The sequence below is a fragment of the Pteropus medius genome, unplaced genomic scaffold (genome assembly GCF_902729225.1).
Source record: "Pteropus medius unplaced genomic scaffold, Ma_sr-lr_union100, whole genome shotgun sequence".
Lineage (NCBI taxonomy): Eukaryota > Metazoa > Chordata > Mammalia > Chiroptera > Pteropodidae > Pteropus > Pteropus medius.
This window is the reverse complement of record NW_024352784.1, coordinates 4,013,134-4,029,245: the sequence shown is the minus strand read 5'-3', so window position 1 is coordinate 4,029,245 and position 16,112 is coordinate 4,013,134. Positions and strand designations below refer to the sequence as shown.

Here is a 16,112-nt window from a genome sequence, read left to right as displayed (position 1 = left end):
CCCACATGTGAGCAGGTGCAGAAAGGAAGACAGAAGTGAACATACACTGAGTGTGATAGAAAGCTGTGGAGAGTTTTTGACAAAGAAATGACATGATGTGATTTATGTTATTAAAAGCTCACTCTCTCGGGAGGTGGAAGACATTGGTGATTTCTTGAGACGAGACCTGGTAGATTAAAGGCCATGTAAAGTGGATCCTCTAGGGGGGTCTCCAGGAGTAGAGGGTATTGCTGAGCATTGTAGGCCTTGCCTCCCACTTATCACACCTGGGGCCTTACCCAGCATGCAGCTTGAGAAGCAAGTCTGGTTGAAAAGACAGAGGTAGTTAAGTTAGCAAATATTGACATTGGCCAATTCTAGTTTATGTCTATTTTGTCGCTACCTTAATTAACGTTTCCTCTTTGTGTAACACTTTGTCATGAAGGAGGTTATGGGACACATACCACTAGACCCACTCAGCAGTGCAAATATAAAATAGGGCATAATAGGGGGAAACATAAAAGAGGAGAAGTAGGGCACAAGCAGTCTCTAGAATTCTCATTACCCCACTGCACCGTGGCCAGAGTCTCAGTAGAAAGGGCCCTGTTCCAGTAATGCCAAAATGAAGAAGTAACATATTTTGCTGACATGAATGATTTAAAAAAAGGAAATTTTGAAAAAATTTTCAATTATAGTTGACATACAATATAATATTAGTTTCAGGTGTACAACAGTGATTAGACATTTCTATAACTTACAAAGGAATTTTTAAATAGAGTGGATATGGGGAGGGAACAGGTATGTCACTGCGTCACACTGGAAGCTCCCCTGTTGAGGAAGTGGCCTAGTTAGAGGGAGCCCCTAGAACCCATTGACTGATACCACTGGGCTAATTCAGATGTGCTGAGCTGGCTGTCTCGGGAGAGGAAACGAGACTCTAAGACTATTCAGATATGTCCTTCCTCACATTTAAAAAAATATTATGTGACAATTAGTGTGTTTTTGGCTGTAACTGAGTCTTCTTAACTGAAAGTGACTTAAGCCATAGTTTTATAATCTTGCTTAACAGAAAGTCAGCAGAACAGTCCCTAGATTGACTCAGTGGCTCAACCTGTCACCTAGGACCTTGACATCTCTCCCCTCAGCCACGCTCCTTGGCAACATCCTCTCTCAAGGCTGCATGATGGCTGCTGCAGCTCTAAATATTACACCGTTACACAACAATATACAAAATCTTCCCCCTCGTCTCTCTCTCTTTTCATTTTTATCAGGAAGGGAAATTTTTCTTAAAATTCCACCAGGAGACTTCTCTTTTCATCTCACTTGTCAGAACTGGGGCACACAGGTTCCACTAAATCAACTGCAGGGGATGAGAACTATCACCATGGCTGGCTTGGAAAAGTCACGATTCATCCTATCAACAGGGAAGAAATAGAGAAGTCCTATAGGAAAGTGACCACTTGTATCTGCCATTACATTTTTTCCCCCTTTCTTTTATTACAGAAGTCGTATATCTTCATCGTAGAAAATTCGGGAAATCCATAGAAGGATAAAGAAGAAAATAAAATCTCCTAATATTCTACCACCCAGATCCAACCACTGTCTTATCCATTTTGCACTTACTTTACCCATCTGTACTCCACTCCTCTCAGCCCCCTCCACCCTCATTTTGTACCAGTCCTTTAAAGCCACCCAGCCACTTTCAAGCACATAAAAGTTTGTTATAGGCCATCGCCCCAAACTTCTCCCTTATCTTTTTTTTTTTAACTGTGAAAAAAAAGTAGAAATAACAGAGTGCGTATAATGGATGTGTTTAGTTTAAAGAATAAAGATGTAATGAACACTTGTGAACCCACCACTCAGCTTGAAAGATAAAGCATTACTAACACTTCGAGGCCCTGATCACATCCCCTCCTTTCTCTTCCTGAATTTGCTATTGCTTATAGTATTGGTCGGTTATTGCTATAAAAATGTCATGTATTGCCTCACAACTCAATGAAAATTTATCTCATGCTCATGGTCCGCAGATTAACTGCTTTGCACTAACCTAGGTTGGGCTCGGTGGGGTGGCTCTGCTTCAGATTGTGGTTTGGCTGGGTCTGGCTCCAGACTGCAGAATGGATCCAAGTCTGATCTACGTGTCTCTCATTATGCTTGGATCAGTGTCTACCTGGGGCATAGTCTTCTGGAAGCTCACCAAAGTGTGAGAGCCATGTCAAACAGCACAAGCACATTTCAGGCACTGCTCATGTCATGTCCACTAACATTCCACTGGCCAAAGCAAGTCATACTCCCAAGCCCAACCTCTATGGGGTGGGAATTACAGTCCTTTCACAGTGGATGGAGGTACAGTGAATATGTGCTAAACCATAATCCAGACTATCACAAACATGTCTTTGGTTTTCTTCATGGTTTTACCAAATAGCGATATATCTCTGAATAATACATTAGTTGTTTCCTTTTGTTTTTGAAGTTTATATAAATGGATTCAGAGTAGGTATGTTTTCTCTGAGTTACTTTTCTCCTGTCTCCTCCATAGTAGCTCTCTCCCTATTTTATTAGCCAGAATGCTTGGTTGTGAACACAGACACCAATCCTGGCTCACTTAAAGAAAAGGAATTTATTAGAAGGGTGTTGGACGGTTCACAGATTGATGGGAAGGTTAGAGTACCAGGCTTAGGAAGTGGACAGGACACAGATAAGTAGTTGTCTGGGGCTAGAGATGAAGGGGATATCCCTGTAAATGGGCACAAATAAACTTTTTTGGGTATTAGAACTATTTTGTATCTTGATAGTGATGGTAGTTACACAGGATATACATGTTTATCAAAACTCACCAACTATACATGTTAAATGGGTATGGTTTATTGAATGTAAATTATACATCAAGTTTAAAAAAAGGACCTGCTTCATTTAATAATAATTTTAAAAAGTCTGTAGTGGCTTTAGTGTGAAGAAAGCAACCATGGGGTTCTCTCCAGACCAGTTTTGTATGATTTGGAGTACATTCCTGGTTTTCCTGTTGATTCTGTGAATTCCCTGATAGTCTTTTTTTTTTTTTTTTAAATATAACAGGTTTATTGAGATAATCTCGATAAACAATTCAATGATTTTGAGTATATTTCCACAGTTGTCATCAAAGTCAATTTTAGAACATTTTCATCAACCCAAAAAGAAAGCTTTTAGCAGTCACTCTCCATTTCCCCCCAGTTCTCCATATTAGTTTGCTAGGGCTGCCATAACATAGTACCACAAACTGGGTGGCTTAAAGCAACAGAAATTTATTCTCTCATAGTGGTGGAAGCTGGGAGTCCCAAATCAAGGTGCTGGCAGGACCATGCTCTCTCTGCAGGCTCTGTGTCTTTCTTTTAGCTTCTCATGTTGCTGGCAATCCTTGGTGTTCGTTGGCTTGTAGGTGCATCACTCCTAGTTGCTGTCTCTGTTATCACATGACATTCTCCCCTGTTTCATGTTTTCCCATGGCATTCTTTCCTCTGTGTGTCTGTTTCTTTTCTCTTCTTATAAAAACATCAGTCATATTAGATTAAGAATCCACCCCACTGTAGTATGACCTTATCTTAATTTATATCTTAATTATATCTACGAGGACCCTTTTTCCAAGTAAGGTCACATTCACAGGTACCAGCGATTAGGACTTTGACATATCTTTTTGGGGAACACAATTCAACCCTCTCTCATTCCTAGACAACCACTAACTTACTATCTGTATTTACAGATTTACCTATTCCAGACATTTTACATAAGTGTAATCATATAATATATTTTATTATAATACACAATCATATAATATATAGTCTTTTCTGAATAGTTTTTCATAGCATAATGTTTTCATCTATGTTGTAGCATGTTGTATCAGTACTTCATTACTTTTTGTTCCAAATAACAGTCCATGGTATGGATATACCACATTTTGTTTATTCATTCATTAGTTGCTGGACATTTGGGTTGTTTCCATTTGGCTATTATGAATAGGGCCGTGAACATTTATGTACATATTTTTTGTGTGTACATGTGTTTTAATTTATCTTGTGTATATACCTAGTAGTGAAATTTCTGGCTCACATGGTAATTCTATGTTTAATTTTATGAGGACCTGACAGACTGTTTTCCAAAGGATCTATACCATTTTACATTCCTACAAACGATGTATGGGGTTTCCAATTTCTCTATATCTTTGCCAACACTTGTTATTATGTCTTTTTAATTATTAGTCATCTTAGTAAGTTTGAAGTAGTATCTCAGTGTGCTTTTGATTTGCATTTGCTTAATGACTAATGATGTTGAGCATCTTTTAATGTGCTTACTCCCACATTCTTTAAGAAATTCCTTTCCTTAAATCAGCCAGAATATTTTGTCATGTTTTTGTTGCTTACAACTACAAATCTCTGAAACTTTCCTGAAAGTCTCCTTAAGAGATGTCCGTCTTCTGAGTTGGCTGTGAGACTAAGAAAGGAGTTCTCTAAGGGTCCTTTGAGTTTCCCTCTAAGGTCCCTGAAGATCTCACAAGTACAGGAGTTCCATTTCACAGAAGTCTTCCAAAGTCACTAAGGCTCTCAGGGATGAGAAGCTGTTTCCTAACTCATTCAATCAACTTGCTGACTCTCCCTACCTGTTCCATACCTGGCTCTGTGTCTGGGGTCCTGCCTTCAAGGAGTTCATCACCTGCTACAGAAGACAGATGTAGACATAGTTGGTCACTACTCAAAGTAGTCGGTGCTACTGCAGAGGAAAATGCAAGGGCTCTCTATCCCTAAAAACAGGAGGCTTCTTAGAGATGTAGATAGCTGAGGTAAGTCCTGGAGGACGAGTGGGAGATAGCTAGATGAAGTGGCAGGACGCATTGTGGTATTCAAGAAATGTCTCAGACAGAGAGGCAGCTTTTTATTAGTGATAATATAAGTTCAACTGTTATAGCAATGATCTTACAGGACCTAAATAGTTCTTTTTTAAAAAATTTATTTATTTTAATTAGTTTCAAGTATACAGTATATTGGTTAGACACCTATATGGTTCATAAAATGATCACCCCAATTGCTCCCTCTCTCCCCTGACTCTCCACCTAGCCAACGTATCAATGCTAACTGCATTCCCTATGCTGTGCTCCCCATCCCTATGACCATCCATCAGCTACTAATTTGTATTTTTTTAATCCTTCACCCCATTTTCCCAACCCCCAAAGCTCCCTCCCCTCTATCCAACACCAAACTGTCCACTGTATTTGTGAGTCTGTTTTTGATTAGTTTGTTCTTTTTATTCCTTAGATTCTGCATATAAGTGAAATCTTACGGTGTTTATCTTTCTCTGTATGACTTAAAGACCTTCTAGGTCTATCAAAGCAATACCTTTTCCATCCCTTTCCTTTGAGTCTGTGTGTTTTTTAATCTGAAGTGAGTCTCTTGTAGGCAACATGTAGGGGTCTTGTTTTCCTTTCTATTCATCTATCTTTTGTTGGAGCACTTAATTCTTTTCCATTTGAGGTACTTATTAATAGGAATGTAGTTGTTACTATTCTTTATTCCTGTTTTTGATACATGTTTTTTCTTCTTAAAGAAGTCCCTCCAACATTTCCTGTAATACCGGCTTGGTGGTGATAAATTCCTTTAGCTTATTTTTGTCTGGGAAGCTCTTTATCTGTCTTTCAACTCTAAATGATAGCTTTGCTAGATAAATTATTCTTGGTTGTAGATCCTACAACCAAGAGTGGGTCTTCATCACATCGAATATTTTGTGCCAAGCCCTTCTGTCCTGCATAGTTTCTTTTGAGAAATCAGCTGTGTCTTATGGGTGTTCCTTTCTAGGTAACTATCTGCTTTTCTCTTGCTGCTTTTAATATTCTTTCTTTGTATTTAACCTTCAGCATTTTAATTTGATATGTCTTGGTGTGGGCCTCTTTGTATTTCTGTTTTTTGGGGGATTCTCTGAGCTTCCTGGGTTTTTATGCCCATTTCTTTCACCAGGTTAAGGAAATTTTCCATTATGATATCTTCAAACAGCTGTTCAACATCTTGTTTTCCTTCAATTATGCCAATCAGATGCATATTTAGACCCTTAATAGTGTCCCATGTGCTTCTTAAATTATTTCTGTAGTTTTGGCATCTTATCTCTTGCCATTCAAATTGAGTGTCCTTGGCTTTCCTGTCCTCTAGATAAGGCATTTGATCCTCTTCTTTATTCACTTTGTTTATTCCATTTAATATACTTCTCATCTCAGATAATGTGTTCTTCATTTCCGACTGGTTCCCTTTTATAATTTCCATTTCCATTTTTATGTTTTTTATCTCTTTGTTGAAGTTCTCACTGAATTTATCTCCACTTCCCAAAAGTTCATTGAGCATCTTTATAACCAGTGTTTTGAACTCTGCATCTGTTAGATTACTTGACTCCATTATATCTGGATCTCTGTTCTGTTCTCTCATGTGATTTCCGCTTTTTTGTCTTCCCATTTTGGCTGCCTTTGTATGTCTGTTTCTATGTACTAAGCAGAGCTCCTAAGTCTCCCGGTCTTATTAGTGTGGATTTGTGAAGTAGGTGTCCAGTGGCACAGTCCTGAGAGGGGTTCAGCTACAGGCCAAATTTAGCCCAAGCCCCTGCCTTTCTGGGGCCACCTGTTAAGATTCAGCAAACAATCCACAGATGCTGTGCTTAAACCAAGGCCAGCTGCCTCCAGTGAGAATCTAGGTGCTGCTCAGGAAGGAGCATCTGACTCGCTGAGGCTATACCTGGATGTGGCTTGGGTGGGGCCGTGAGTTGGTGGAGGCGGGGTTTCAAGGAATCCTCTGGGCAGAGTGACCTCTGTTATCTAGTTTGATGACGTCACAGGTATGGCGGCACTGTGTCCATGCACTGGGAGTGGGGAGGGCTCAACAGGGAACAATGGATACCGCCGGTACTTCTGTACAGAGCGAGTCTCGCTTCGGCCCTTCACTCCGACAATGTCTCCCTGTAAGTTTCTGGTGCCCCCTGCACACAGCTGAATTGGCACTGGTGCTCAGAGTGAGCAGGTCCATCACTGCAAAAATCTGCTCGCGGACCCAGCCCCTTTAAGAGGAGTCTGCTGCTGCCCCAGCCTCCGTCTCACTCAGCCACCTGATACTAGGCAGCCCGGCGTCCTCACCCCATCTGACCTTCTGCCGTTACAGGGTGATTTCTTGGATTTCTCCGTAGTTGTATGGCTTGTTCATCCCAGGCGATTTTTCCTTTCTGTTGCTCCTTGTTTCCATCACAACTTTGATTTGATCACCAGAGGGATGAACAGAGCCTCTTTCGTGTATGCCATTTTCCCCCCCAGATAGATCTTTTTTAACAGTTCAAGCATAAGCAGTCCAAGTAGTAGTATAAATGATCTATTCTACATAAGAAATTATCCCAAAACTTAGTGGCTTAAAACAATAGACATTTATTGTCTCACCTATTTTCTGTGGTCAGGAATTTAGAAGTGTGGCCTAACTACGTGATTCAGGGGTTTCGTGAGGTTGCAGTCATCTGAAGGCTTGACAGGAAGCTTGGTTGTTGGCAGGAGGTCTTAGTTCCTCATAATGTGAATCTGTTCTCACGACATGGCAGCTGGCTTCTGCCAAAGCAAGTGATCTAAGAGAAAATGAGGCAGAAGCCACAAAGCGTTTTATTACCTCATCTCAGAAGTTACACTCTGTTGGAGGTGTGAATATCAGGAGGTAAGAATTATTGCAGGCCATATTGCAGACTGGCTAACATAATCTGCTTTCTTGACCCTAAAGATTTATATCTCTTCTACATGCAAAATACCCTTACCCTCTTCCAAGGCCCTCAAAAGTTGCATCCCATCAGAGCATCAACTTTTTCTGGATTTCATCCAGAATTTCACTATTTTAGTCAAATTCAGATGCAAATGAGGCTTCTTGGGAGTAATTCCTTAAGTATTTTCATCAATGATAGTTCTGCTTTCTCAAAACATCTTTGAATGAAAGACAAGTTATCTGTTCTCTACCGATCCAACATACCATGGTGGGACAGGCCTAGGAAAACTGCTATAAACCTTTCTATTCAAAAACGGAGAAAACAGGAAGCACATAGAAGTTACTGGTCCATAGCAATTCTAAACTCAAGCAGGGCACACATTGATTCTGAAATTAAGCAGTTCCCCAACTTGGGAATACTTCTCTGTGGTTCTTGGTTCTGCCCCCTGAGTCATCCTTACTTTTTCATGAAAGGTAGCCTGTGTTTGTAGCTGAGTAGTTTTTTCAGTCTATTTCCTGTCTGTGCAAGTTTTGGAGTCTAAAGGCTTCTCTCTGTCCCTTTCTAATGTAGGTATTTGAGTTTGTGACACATGGTTTAGACAAAAAGATCATGCAAGGAAAAGCAAAATCTGTATTCAAGGAACTTCCAGGAGTTCAGTATGACAATGTACATGGAAAATTTATTGATCTTCTGGGATATAATGTAAGTCTAATAAAATTCCAAAAAACTGAAATCATATAGAATATGCTCGGTAACCGCAATTGAATTATGCTAGTAACCAAAAACAAAAGAAAACTGGAGAATCCCAAAGTATTTGGAAATTTAACAGTATACTACAAAATAATTCATGAGTCAAAAAAATAAACTACAATAGACGTTAGAAAATATTTGAATTAGACGATAATGAAAATACGATATGTCAAAACTTGTGGAAAGCAGCTAAAGCCAAGCTTAGGTGAAATTTGTAGCTTTAACCGTATATATTGGAAAGAAAAAATGGCTGAAAATCAATTATCTAAATATTTACCTCAAATAGTTAGGAAAAACATCCAGAAATCAAATCTAAATAAAGTAGAAGGAACAAAATAATAAAGTTAATAAAATGGAAAACAAGGATCAAAAGAACCAAAAGTTAATTCTCTGACAAGACTACTAAAATTGATTAACGTCTGGCAAGATTGATGAAAGCATAAAAGAGGAGACACAAGTATCACTTTAGAAATGAGTGCAGTCACTACAGATTCTGCATTCATTAAAAAGTTGAGAGGCTATTATAATTATATCCCAACAAACTTGAAAATTCAGATTAAATGGGTGAATTCCTAAAAACAAACAAACAAACAAAAAATCACAGCCTACTAAAATTGACACAAGAAGAAATATGAAAACTGAGTAGTCCATTTCTATTAAAGAAATTAAAGTTTTCATTAAATCTCCCACAAAGACAACTCCAGGTTCAGTTGCTTCCAGAGAACAGAAAAAGTGGTAATATTTCTCAACTTATTTTATGTGGTCAGCAACACTTAGATATAAAAACCTAACAAGGACATTACAAGGAAGGAAAATTACAGGCCAAAGCAAGATGCAAAAATTTAAAAAAATAAAAATAATCAGTAAACCAAATCCAAAGTTCTATAAATAAGATACTACTATACAACCAATTGGTGTTTCTCCAGGAATACAAGATTTGACATTTGACATTTAAAAATTAATCAATATAATTTACCACACTCACAGAGTAAAGTTCAGAAAAATCACAGGATCATCTCAAGAGATGTAGAAAAATCTTTTGATGAAAGTTACTACCCATTTATGATAAAATCCTTTTCAAACTAAGAAGAGAAGAGAACTTCCCTTATCTGAAAAACTACATGAACAAAAACCCTATATCAAACATCATACTTACTGGTGAAATATAAAAATCTTTTCCCTTGAGAGGGGAATGAGAATAGGGTGCCCACAATCACCACTTCTATTTAACATTGTGCTGGAGGTCCTCCCCAATGAAATAACAATAAAAAGTGTAGGATTAGAAAAAAGAAGTAAAACTGTCATTATTTGAGGGCAGGGGCTTGACCTGATTCCTCTGCCAGGGCCTGGTACTGCGTAGGTGTTTGGTAGCTAACTGCTGAGTGGACAGATGGAGCAATGAATGGACAAAGAGAATGTTAAGTACTAGGGCCCTAACGCAGGAACCTTTACTACATGAGCACTGACCATTACATGATCCACAGAAAAAAAATAAAACAACAGTGAAATTGCACACAATGAAAATTTTTGTGAATGGAAGAACCAGAGAAATATCCTCGGTAAAATGTAGATCAGCAAAGACCTGGCCTAGTCTCCATTTCTATTTTTCTCTAGGAGCTTTAGCAGAGAGGCCAGGATATTTGGCCCACTGTTTGGCCCCTAAGGATGTTTTTGTCTTGTGTTTTTCAATACAGATTTTTAGATAAAATTATGTCATATTGATTACTTTTCACTGAGAAAATATTTCCTAGAACAAATGCCATTGGGTCAGTTCAATACCTTTGATTTTTCTACACAGCCTTTAAATCTATTTCCAATTTAATCCATTTTCATTTAAATTGAGCTATAATTATCTTCATCTGAAAAATAATTTTCTGTTTAAGTTTTATAATGATGATTTGTCAATTTAAAACATCCATATCACAGTTTAATAATTAAAGCTCTGCCATTGTCAGTTTTATGATCATTATTTCTATCTTCTATCAAGTTCACTTTTCCTGGAGAAATTTTACAGATTTACATTTTGTCTGGAAGATGTTTTATTTTTCCATCAGATTTTAGTCAATAAGTAATTTCATTGTGTGCAATTTAGCTGCTGTCGGTTTTATTTTTTCTGTTGATTATGTAGTAGCTATGAATCTTACTCCACAAACTTAGAGAAGTAAGAAATGACATATTACTTTATTAATTTAAATCAAATTAAAGCTAACTTAATTTCTGGTCATTATTTGGACTCCTTCTCTCTCAAAGGATCTGGGGTCTTATGTTTAGAAAAATATTTGGAAAGTCCCCTTTCATGCTTAGTGGATAGCTATTTACTTCTGTCTACCATATGCTATTCCTCCTTCACATCCAGAGAGCAGGTCACACACATTTCCAAGCCCCAAACCTTATAATGAATAAGTATCCAATTGAAGACATGGTGGTCCAGTAAGGAGAAATGATTTTCCCAATGTCATAGGTTCTAGGTGACTGAGCTGGGATATGAACCCAGATCTGTCTTCATCATGTCTATGCAGTTTGTGTGACACCATAGTTCTTCACCTAATTCAGAATATGAGCGATCTCAAGAGACAGGGCAAGAACTAAGAGTGCAGTAAGTGTTAAAAAGAGAAAAGGCACAGATTTGAAGACAATGGACATTAACACCAATTTTCCATAGCTGCTGTTAGAGATGACAAATTAAATAGAACTGATAAACGTTTCCCAAAATAGGCTCCTCTGAATCTGTTTGGAGGACTTGAAATATTTGCTGATGATTTGATTACTTGGGTTTCCAGCTAAATTGCTGTATTAATTTCCTAGGGCTGTCTTAACAACTTGCCACAAACTGGGTGGCTTCAAACAATAGAAATTTATTTTCTCACAGTTGTGGAGGCCAGAAGTCTGAAATCAAGGTATTGGCAAGGTGGTTCCTTCTACAGTTTCTGAGGGAGAATCCCTCCGTGCCTCTATCCTAGCTTCAGGAGGCTGTTGGCAATCCTTAGTGTTCCTTGGTTTGGGGTGCATGACTGATCTTTGCCTGTACCTTCACATGGCTTTCCCCTTGGTCTCTCTGTGTCTCAAATCTCCTCTCTCTTCCCTCATAAAAACAGGCTCATTAGATGACTCTCATCCTGATATTCTTAAAGGCTGAGACCCTACTTCTAAGTAAGGTTACATTTACAGATATTGGCATTAGGATTTGGACATATGGGCATATGCCGGAGATTACAGTTCTAGACCACTACAATAAAGCAAGTCGTAACTTCTTGCTGGTGGAGGGTCTTGCCTTCAATTTGTAAAAAACCGAAACGTCTGTGAAGCACAATAAAGCGAAGTGCAATAAAATGAGGTATGCCTGTATTTTTTGGGGAGGCACAATTCAACTCACTATATTTGGTATGCCTTTTTTATTTTTAAGTTTATGCATTTGAGCAGCACAATTTATGTAAAGGATCCTCCCTAACGTAAACTTACCTCCCAGTTCTTTTCTGGCATTTGTTAGTAACAACTCTCGCTTTTGTCAGCTCTTCACAGCATGGAAAGTATCTGGTACCTTAATTAGCTCTCTTCTCTGCCCTGGGAGTTCTGCAAGGCCAGCCATTCTGTGGACAAGGAAAAAGGTGAAGGAGAGGAACAGACTTGACTGAGGATGCCCAATCCTGGCTGAGGTGGGATTTGAACTGAGGACGTCAAAACTCTTTCCTTATACTGCTGCTGCTGCATGGGAGCTTAGGTAGCTGTAATCAGTTCGTGCAGATTAATTTGTGATTTACTTTTGCTCTTAACTTTATTTAATGTACAATTTTCCCTTGTTTAAAATTTTTTCAGCTTTATTGGTTTTTTTTCCTTATCATTTTGATTATTTATACAGTCTATATACTTGTCATGTTAATTGATTAATTAATTCGACCACCATTTTCTGAAGCCTTACCCTGTGAGAAGCTCTGGACTGAACTGAGCACTGGCCACAGAGAGGAACCAGATCACCTTGGTTCTTTTCCCTGAGGGTAGTAAATAGATAATAACTATGACAATGTTAGCAGGCTGTGGGAGATAAGTGGGCTCTTAACCTAAATGGGGGTCAGGAAAGGCTTCTTGATGCCTGACTTAGGTCTTAAATGATAGGCAGGATGCAATCTTATTCCTTTTATATTGGCTACTAGAATTAAATATTATGATGGGCATTTGATACCAATCTATTGAACGTTAGTAGTGTGTTATTAATTTTCTAGCATTCTGTCTAGCTGCCATAACACGTTTATATAACAGCTTTCATCACAAATGGTTCATTTGCCCAGTGTTTGGTCATTTACAAAACATTTTTACACTCTGTCTCATTTGCTGTCACAAAAACCTCTTCGAGAATGCTTTGTTTACATGCATGTATTTTTCTTTTCATATCTTAGCTAAACTCAAAAATTAGATAACTTTGGAACTTAGGATCATTCAAATTGCACTAACAGAATTACACCAGGGTCTGGTTTCTGATCCTAACTTGGCCTTCCGCTCTCTGGGTCTCAATTTCCTTTACCATAAAATGGTCATGCGAAGGACATTTAGGCTGAAAGATTAAATGAGATAATGGATCTTAGACACCAGCACAGCACCTGGCTCATTAAAGATCAGTTCTCCTAACACGGTCTCTAATGTCCATTTTCCTGCAATTCTAAAGCAATTCTTAAAGTAACACTCCAGCCCACAAATGTGCCAAGGCTCTTAAAGAGATGCTTTGAGAGAGAGCCAGCTCATTAACATAGGTGAGAAAAAAACCATCTCACAGTCATTAATCAGACAGTAACAGGCAAAGGATAGTGTTCTGACACTGTCATTTTGACTCTGAGTTTGTTTTACTTGGGTTGCAGAAAAAAATTGGATGTGGTAGGAAATAATCAACATAAAATAAAACTGACAGTGGCTAAAATACACGTGGTAAAAATTTATCGTGGATGGAAAAGCAAACTGAATGATCCCTTCTTTGTTGGTAACCCTGAACATGGCAAAGTTGACCCCTGGGAAAATTCCCCTTGGTAGAAATAATCAACACAAAATAAAACTGACAATGGCTCAAATTGCTCCCAGGAAAAGATGAACTTGGTGGCAATAATGACTAGAAATTTCATAACGGCTGAAGCAATAATCATTAAAAATCAATAAGGGTAACTGATGAATCAAATCTTTCTTGTAAAATTGATAGAGAAAAGCATATAGCTTGATGAAAATTCAATATAGAAAAAATCTAGAAAAGTTAGAAATTGTTTAACTGTGCTATATAGAAAATTTATCAAGGAACTAAATGGTTTTAGTGGAGTTAATTCCTTAAATACTTCAATAAATTCATTAATAATGGTATAATTCTGAGTAAAGAGTTTACATGCCAAGACATAGTAGGGATTTGGAGAAAGAATTCTCAAATTAGATGAAGGGTTTGGACTATAATTAGCATTTTACAATCTTCAAAAACACTTTCATATATGTTGTTTTTTTGGATTTTCCTAATAATCTTTTCAGGTGACAGGGCAGGAATCATTTCTTCCATTTACAGATATAAACACTGAAGTCACCTAGCATGTCCATACAAAGTCTAATTCAGGATCTAATTTCCAGATTCCTAGTCCAGTAAGCTTCCTCATACCTATTCTCCTAACTCAGATAATCCTTTGTTGTTAGGACAGACCAGACTCTTTCTAATTTTGATTACCCAGCCCCCACTTTCTGGCAGTTGGAGAAAAAGGGAAAAGAAGGAGTGAAAGGTTTTAGAAGAGGGGATGGCCAATGAAACTCAGAGAGGGGAAGGGATATAGCCAACATGTCCTAAGAACTTTTCTTAACTATTCTCAGACTAGAGAGAAGTAGTATATTTTTGGGGGGTGAGAGTGGGATTTTAAGGCTGGACAAATAGGACGAAAAAACGAGATATGCAGTTTGAGAAAAACAGTGCTTGATGTATTTGGAGAAAGTGAGTTCTAAGGGATAGGAGTGTAAGTAGACTTTGGTGGGGTAAGGCTGAAGGACTGGCTGCAGCAGGACTGTTAAGCAATAATCTTGGCAACCTGGGCTTTCTCCAGCAGGCCTGTAGTTCTCCAGTGGGCTAGCTAGTTCTCCAGTGGGCTAGCTAGCTTGAATGTTCTCGTGTTTCTTGCACAACACCGAGGAATAATGACATATGAAATCTAAAACACTGTCATTGAGTACAAGATTTATGCTAAATCAGAGATCATTTGATACCATATTCCATATTTTAGGAGAGCTGGACACAGAAGGGGAATTTTTTTTTTAGTGTAAAACTTATTCAGTCTATAGACAATACTTTAAGTAGAACTTTGTAGACCCTTCTTAAAAATTATTTATTTACTTATTTTTGTAGACCCTTTATAATAACTGTTCCTCCCCGCCTACTTCCCCTCCCCAAAGTGATCTCTGGCCCACGGATTGGAAGCTACTGCTGTAAAAATTCAGATGTAAGGAAAATCAGTGTGCCTAAAATATGTTCTACGGAAGGTAGGACTTTGTCTCGAATTTCAAGAATGAATAGGAGATAAGGAGTGGAAATGGGTGTGGGAAGCCCAGAAGGAAACATTTGAGAAGAGACCAATGAAAACAGAAAATTCTCCCTACTAAATTAACTTTTATGATATTTAAGTGACCGTTATTTAATAGTGGAACTGTTGAGCTCACAAGAAAAACCAGACAGGCCTACTCTTGGGTTATTACTGAGGGCAATAGGAAGCCAGGGAAAGCTTTTAGGCAGCAAAGAAAGGTTGTTGGAGTTGAAATTGTATTTTTGAAAATAGTCTTATAGTTTAAAAAATTATGTGCTTTTAAACAATTTAGGCAATGTGAAAATAAAAATTTTTTGAAATCTGATACCCTTTCCTCCAGATAATATTTTTAGACCCTTTTCCCTGAAATCTGTGATTATAGAATACTATCTCAAACTTCATGTAAGTTGGACAATTCTAAACATGCTGTTGTTATCAATATTTTTCCCTTGAGAATAAAATGTGAATAGCTTTTCATGTCAGTAAATAGATTTATATCTATTATTTTAAATGGCTACTTAGTACTGCATTGTTTGTATATATACTTTATTTAATCAGCCTCTATTGATGGACTTTTCTTCCTCTTATAATCAATAACCTCATATAACCTTGTGCATTCATCTTTTCCAAATTGATTATCTTTTTAAGGTAAACTCTTAAAAATAATGAAGCTGGGTCAAGTATTATGCCCATTTTATATTTGGATTCGAGTTGCCAAACCGTCCTCAGGTTTGCAGGGAGACCAGAAGGAATCTGAGACATTAGTTCTGGTGTGAGATGGTGGCAACGGGGATGGCGAAAAGAGTATAATCTTACAGGTGATCTAGCCTATCTAGGCCTCACCTCGGTGGGTTGGCATATTCGTTCCTTTTTTCCTTCTCCTTCACTTCTTTTTCGTAACATGGAGGCAGAACTGAGAACTGCATCTCCCAGCATTTCGCAGGACCACGCTCCCTGGGAATTGTAGTTCCGGGTCTGAGAAAGGGCCGGAAGGAAGGCGGGAAGCTGTGGGGTATGCTGGGAAACGTAGTCCAGCGAACAGCGACGGCGGTGTCGGGGCACGAGGTTTGAGGTGCTGAGATCATTAACACCCAGGGAAGATGGGGCCAGGAGTGACCTAAC

At 38.3% G+C, this 16,112-nt stretch overlaps 1 long non-coding RNA gene across 1 annotated transcript; it reads right to left on the bottom strand.

The window, feature by feature from the left end:
• Positions 1-7,372: 7,372 nt before the first annotated feature.
• LOC120590324 (uncharacterized) lies at positions 7,373-15,992 on the bottom strand. Its single transcript, XR_005649677.1, has 3 exons — positions 15,834-15,992; positions 11,926-12,053; positions 7,373-7,587 (listed from the first exon to the last, which is right to left on the bottom strand). It is a non-coding gene; the product is annotated as an uncharacterized LOC120590324 (long non-coding RNA).
• Between the last annotated feature and the right edge of the window lie 120 nt (positions 15,993-16,112).